General features: G+C 30.2%; 1 protein-coding gene across 1 annotated transcript in view; it reads right to left on the bottom strand.

Annotated features, from left to right (window-relative positions):
- Positions 1-7583, bottom strand: part of LOC108911379 (eyes absent homolog 2) — a 68389-nt gene that overhangs the window by 5969 nt on the left and 54837 nt on the right. The window lies entirely within an intron of this gene.

Genomic DNA, 7583 nt, shown 5'->3' with positions numbered 1-7583 from the left:
TATTATTAAATAAATAAATGAAGCTATCGTTCATTTAAAAAGTTATTTCTTTTACATATTAAGGCAAAGTAAACTTGTTTTTTCAATATTTTGTTAGCTATTTAATTACGATTTAAATGTAAAATTAAAGTAAAAATTCACAAATTATTTTCAAATTATTATTTATTGTTAAAAGATTTAAAAAAGAATAAAAAGCATTTGTATTTATTGCAAAATTCTCAAAATTAAAAAATATTAATAAAAATAATGCGGTCGATAAAATGACAATTTTAACTTCTTGAAATTTCAATATAGTTTTTTAATTATATTTATTACTAATTTTATACAAAAAAATTTTTGCAACATAACCAACATTAATTAAAAAAATATTAATCACAACCATTTTCAATAATAGATATAAATAATGCAACATAATACATTTTAAAATTTAAATTTTTTTCTATTTTTATGAGAAATAATAATTTGAAAATAATTTATGAGTTTTTACTTTAATTTTACATTTAAATCGTAATTAAATAGCTAACAAAATATCGAAAAAACAAGTTTACTTTGCCTTAATATGTAAAAAAAATAACTTTAAATGAATGATAGCTTCATTTATTTATTTAATAATAGTAAAATAATTCCGAATTTGAAATTTTAATTAATATTTCGTTTAACAATAATTTTTGTGACATCTTTGTAAATTAAAAAAAATTATGCATTTTTTCTGGGGTTCTGGGCTATTCTACGAATTCGTAAATATGCCCATTGTTATTTTTTCGTCGAGCTACCCCAGTTTAAATAAAAAATAAGTTTCTTCGATGAATAGAAGCCGAGATATTGCAAAATTTACAGCGCGCATCAATTTGAACTTTTCTCGTGCGCGCGACTCGCTTGGACGAGCTTCCCCCACCACCACGCTGCCGGCCGCCGGACAGTTTACTTAGCGAGTACCTTCTCTTTAAAGGGCTCGTGAGTCGTTAATTTTCCACTTTTTTCAATGCAATTCACGGGAAATCGTAGTTTACGTCGTAAACTTTATTTTGCGAAAAATTCAAGTCTTATATTTATAAACAATTGCGCTACGATTAAAAAAAATCTTATCATCGCTCCTGTTGGTCGTAAAGGGTACTTTTTTTATTTTAAAACTGTATTTTTTTTGCCAGCTATCCATTGCATCTATTTTCGGTGAGATAGCATAAATAGCAACAATGTTATTCAAATTGTTTATAAGCGAAAAACGGTGATATTTTTTAATAGGTCGCTTAATTACGTCTTTAAGATTACAATGACGCTTTCAGAATTATGTTTGGTTGAAAATTAACGCCTGTACAGAGGCTTAAAAGTTCATAACTTTTGGAGCCTCCTTTATAAACAAACTGAATTGTGCGAAAACTATTGCACCTACAGCGCCCACTTTTGACACACTTTTGAAGTATGACAAAACCCTCAACTTGTCATAGGTTTTATAAAATTTTAACAATAAATGCGTTAGTTGTAAACAAATTAAAAAATGGGCACTTTTCTTATTTTTTTTTGCAATAACTTTTTTGTTTATTAACCGATTCTAATTTAACAAGTCTCATTTTGTAGATAATTTTCCCCCCTATAAGCTGTCTGAGAGTCACTTTTCGCTAAAATTGATGGTTTTCCGTGCAAAGAGAAAAAACTGCTTTCCTCACTTATTTGTTTAAATAGAAAAGTTAGTTAATAAAAGTTTTTGACTCACGTGATGAGAGATGTCTTGTATTATGCTCCTTTAGTCAATTTTACAATAATCTCGCGGATACGACTTTTTTCGAGTAAAAAAATTTAATTTGCTTGGTCTATAATAGTGGCTCTCTGAGATGCTCCGTAGTCGTTTCGCCATTCTTCACTGCCGGCATCAGGGAGACTAGTCTCCATGGCCGGCATCTTCAGTGGTGACCAGGGCCCGAGAACTTATACTTGAAAAAATGGGGAAACTCTGGAACCACGTGACTTGAGATGGATATACAAGTTGGGGAAAGAGTCTATAGATGTCGCCACAAAGATTTTGTAGAATAAATTTTGACAATTCCAATTATGAATCATTTCATGTCATTCTTGTTTATGTTTATTGTTTATTGTTGGTTAGGTTTGGCGAGTGTTGGTGTGTGTTTTATTTGTGTTTTTAGTGTGTTTTATTAGATATTTCATTCACATTTATTTATATAACATAATAATGTCTGATCATCATATAATCACATTTTTTTATTAATAAAAAAATGTGATTATATGATGATCNAGTTATAAACAAATTGAATTGTGCGAAAACTATTGCACCTACAGCGCCCACTTTTGGCACACTTTTAAAGTATGACAAAACCCTCAATTTGTCATGGGTTTTATAAAATTTTAACAATAAATGCGTTAGTTGTAAACAAATTAAAAAATGGGCACTTTTCTTGTTTTTTTTGCAATAACTTTTTTGTTTATTAACCGATTCTAATTTAACAAGTCTCATTTTGTAGATAATTTTCCCCCCTATAAGCTGTCTGAGAGTCACTTTTCGCTAAAATTGATGGTTTTCCGTGCAAAGAGAAAAAACTGTTTTCCTCACTTATTTGTTTAAATAGAAAAGTTAGTTAATAAAAGTTTTTGACTCGCGTGATGAGAGATGTCTTGTATTATGCTCCTTTAGGCAATTTTACAATAATCTCGCGGATAGGACTTTTTTCGAGTAAAAATTTAATTTGCTTGGTCTATAATAGTGGCTCTGAGATGCTCCGTAGTCGTTTCGCCATTCTTCACTGCCGGCATCTTCAGTGGTGACTGGTGACACTGCAAAAGTTTCGCCGCAGCTGAGGCTGCTTGTGACAACCAGAGCCTAGCCGGAAAACAACAAAGACAANATCATTTATCTAGGGTGGTGACTGGTGACACTGCAAAAGTTTCGCCGCATCTGAGGCTGCTTGTGACAACCAGAGCCTAGCCGGAAAACAACAAAGACAAGCCAAATATCCCTAGTCTAGCTAAGGTTAAGAAACTGCACTGTAAGTCTGCACTGGCGGTGACGAGGTACACGGACTGCGGCATAATGACCCAAAAAACATCGTACTTTAAATGTGATATACAGGGTGTTTCAAAAAGGTGTTGCCAAATTTGAGGAGGTCATTGAGGACATTGCGGAAGAAAATTTTTATATACCTATAAACCCCTAGTCGAAAATGAGCCGTTTTGGCCCTAGAGCAATTTTTGTCCAAAAACGTAATGCTATTACGTTGACCCCAAAAGATTTCGATATTGAAGTAATTTTTATTAAGGATAACGCAAAAATAATAAATTTATAATAATTGTTCAAAACGGCTTGTGGTGGATTATTCTTTAGTTCGATGCAAAACCCCTGACCACTCATTGACCACTGTTCGTGCAGTTCGTGGATGTCAACTTCCTACATCTGGTTTAAAGTTGCCTATTTCTCTTAATCGACGATGGATTCACGAAAATGTTCGGCAAGCATGTCGGCGATTCGGAAAGGGCTCAGCTTCCCTAGCGTTGCATCTTGCTTCGCCATAAATAAGACGCATGTCTGCATACTCTTCGAACGTAAATTAGTCCATTTCAGCAACTTAGAAGCAAAATTTCGTCGCAAACAAAACAAATGTGAAATATTCAATTACGTCCGTCATTTACGTGACAGCTCTGTTCATTTGTTTCACTATTCCTCACAGAATGACACGGATGACGTTCATTGCATGGCTAGATTAGATGCGTGTAATAGAGCTTTTATCACAGTTGTGGATAAAATTAATTTTTACCAACATCGTGTGTAGGATATGCAGTTGGTATTGGTAAACACTTATCAGAAGAGATAAACGTGTTTATTTTTTTCAAATCATTTTTTGCGTTGTCCTTGATAAAAATTACTTAAATATCAAAATCTTTTGGTGTCAACGTTTTTGGACAACGTTTTGTTATTGACTGACAGTTTGTATTATTATTTAATTAAAATAGGTTACACGGAAGTAGAAAATTGAAATATTATTTACAATTAGAATTAAAATAGAGTATGGAGAAGATCTTTACTCTATTTGAATTTCTAATAATATTTCTACTTCTGTGTAATGTAACTTCTTTTACTTAATTAAATCATAATACAAACTGTCGATCAATAACAATGTTGTCATGACATTACCTGCCTACCATATAACATTGTCATGAATAATTAGGCCTCTCACGGCCTAATTAGTGAAGTTTAGTTGAAATACCTATACGCATTTTGGACCGTATCAATGTCCGGTATGTCAAAATATATTACAACTAAATCTGTAAATCCTTACGTAATTGGAAAAAAGGCAGAAATGCCTGAAAGAGGTATAACAATTACAAGATATCTCATTTTCTTAATAAAAAACCTTCCTTTCTTTTTTAATAGTATCTCGCTTATTGTTAGAGGTGGACCCAACAAACCCTATATGGCTATGCTCTACAGGGAACGTTGTATCCAAATATGTAAAAATATACAAGGTGTTCCGTTTAAATTAACAAAATAACATTCGCGGCCATTTTGTTTGAACTTCATTTGTTTTTCAAATGTCATTTTCGAAAAATTCATAAAAAATTGTGCAACTTTTGAATTTTACATGTTTTTATATTCATTTGTTTTTCAAATGTCATTTTCGAAAAATTCATAAAAAATTGTGCAACTTTTGAATTTTACATGTTTTTATATTCATTTGTTTTTCAAATGTCATTTTCGAAAAATTCATAAAAAATTGTGCAACTTTTGAATTTTACATGTTTTTATATTCATTTGTTTTTCAAATGTCATTTTCGAAAAATTCATAAAAAATTGTGCAACTTTTGAATTTTACATGTTTTTATATTCATTTGTTTTTCAAATGTCATTTTCGAAAAATTCATAAAAAATTGTGCAACTTTTGAATTTTACATGTTTTTATATTCATTTGTTTTTCAAATGTCATTTTCGAAAAATTCATAAAAAATCGTGCAACTTTTGTATTTTACATTTTTAATAACTCTTAAAACAAAAAATTTAATGGGGGGGTCAAAATATAGTGAATCACCCCGTACTATATGAAGGAACTCCACTGTTAGTCAAATTTCCATATATTCAATGCTGGAATGCTTGGAAAATTGACCAAACCTCCAAACTTTGAACTATCATAGATCATTTAGGAATCTGTTTGAAAAAAAAAATGTTTGTTTTTTTACTACAAAAATCANATACCGAAAAAAAAATGGTAAGAAAGTTTTCAAAGCAATTGAAATCTGTTAATAAATATGCAAACTATCTCGTGTAAAAATATCAGATCGATTGCCAATGTAGTTTTTTTGAAAAATGATATTAAAAATTATGCTCTTATACACAGGCGGTGTTATGGGAGTTGAGGCAAAAACTTTAATCAAACGTGAATATCGCTCTTAAAAATGGTTAGGATCGGGAAAATAAAATTGTAATTAAAGAATTAAATATTACTAAACATTTTAAAATATGCACAATGTAAGTAATTATTGAGATAATGGAATGAATATGGCAATACTGTACGCTGTATTTAACGCTTCGACTGACGCGCTATATTTGAATAGCTCGATTATAGACTATAAAATTATTCCAGTCGAAAACATAAATGTAGTAATAATTAATATTAAATAAAATTTTCGTGATCTAATGCAATATAATAGCAATTTGAAACAAAAATTGAAAGGATCTTTTCGCAAAACGACAGTATAGATGTTCTGTCATAATCTTCAATTTGACAAGGCGACGTCTCACTATCATACACTGAACTTCTTGATAGTTTATCAAATGGATTCTCGGTTTGCACATTTTACTTTTTTCTCATCAATCCACATTCTGTTTCATACGCATTTTATATTACTTTTCAGTCATTACTTTTCTTTTGTACCTTGGATGTTCATTCATGTTTACGGAATAAGCGCAAAGTTGACAGTAATGACAGTTGACCCAACTTTTACCACCACGCCATAACAATGTTGCCAGATTTCATCCATAATTTTACAAGCTCTTAATGAATAAATAGACACTTTTATTTAAATAAAAAGTTAATAGCCGTGCATTAAACACGAAAAATATATGCAAGCTAATATGTGTTGTATAAATTTCATTCGTATATATTATATTTAGTTCACTCAAATTATTTTATGTAAGGTTGGTACTACAACGAAACTACCGTGCATGGAGACTAGATAAGGAGCACGAACTCATACGGGAAAATTGACAAAATTTGTCCAAGAAATGGCAGAAGTTGGGATGGCGCTACTGTTCCATATGTCCCAAATGAATGTAGCTTCATAAATACGAGTAAAGTAAGCAAATAACCAATTTTATTTTATTTATATTGATTTTAGTCATAGAAAATATAGTACTAACGTAGAATGAAATCTAACATTTGAATAATGAAACTGTCATGGCGGCGTCACATGTTAGTTAGCTTCCAAAATAAAAGATGGCGCAGAGAATGCTAACCCTGTCATTTTGGGTTGGTTGGTAATGCAGTTTGGATTTTGCACGTATTTGAAGTTTGGCTTTCGTTACCTTTGGCACAGAATATAAATCTGTCTTTGGTTTCTTAGGTTATCCTCTGAAAATTGTAAATTATAGTATTGCAAGAATTGTGTTTATAATTATTTAGTGCTTAAGAGTTTTCTATTTGTTATTATATTATACTGGGAATACGATGTGTAAGTTTTAAGTTATATTTTATTAAAAACCAAACCTATATCTTTACCAACATTATGTGGAACACTCATACTCATGTTACCTGTATTAATCGATTAGAAACAGTCCACATAAAATGTGCATGTTTGAAATTACATATTATTTAAGTTAAATATAGATAAAAATAATTATGTGTATGATGATAAACTCCAACTAATATTTTATAAAACCTTTGATACTTAGATGCTTACAAAATTTTTAATGGTGGTGAATTGGTTTCTTTATTCAGTTTGAGACATAGAAAATATACTGTTAATATTAAGGTTTGAAAGTTCCAAACTATATGAACTATTGAATTTAACCCAATATTGTACAAATATTCGGTTAGGTGTATACCTATCTCCGTGAGATTATTATAACAGTTCATGCATAATTTTTATATTTTTACAGCTTACTTACCAACTTATCAAGTTTATGAAGCAAATGAATTAAATCGTTGTCGTTTTTACCTACAATTAAATACATAACAAGAAATTGTTTTAATAGTACATGCATAACAACATTCTGTATAAATCAATTAGGATTTCTTGTAGATACAAAATAAACTTAAAATTATTAAAAAATGTTTTATTTCCTTATCGAAACCATTTACTAAGTATATCTTGGCAAATGTCAAAATTTGAAAAATACTATAATATAATAAAATAATAAATAAGAAATTGTCTGTATTTATTTGTGGCATTATAAATGTTATAATTTGGATATTTTGCCATAGTTTGAAGAAAAAAAAACTGGAAAAATAAACCCTTGTACCGATAGGGACAGTCAAGTGTCAATACTGAAAACTTTTGCCTAATAGTGAGATGCCAGAGACATACATCTACATGTATAAGTCTGGTTACGCACTGGAAAAACAAATACACATCACAATAACACT

This window comes from Anoplophora glabripennis, unplaced genomic scaffold (genome assembly GCF_000390285.2).
Source record: "Anoplophora glabripennis isolate ALB-LARVAE unplaced genomic scaffold, Agla_2.0 scaffold620, whole genome shotgun sequence".
Taxonomy (NCBI): domain Eukaryota; kingdom Metazoa; phylum Arthropoda; class Insecta; order Coleoptera; family Cerambycidae; genus Anoplophora; species Anoplophora glabripennis.
Note: the sequence above shows the minus strand (reverse complement) of the source record. Positions and strands in the feature narration are given on the sequence as shown.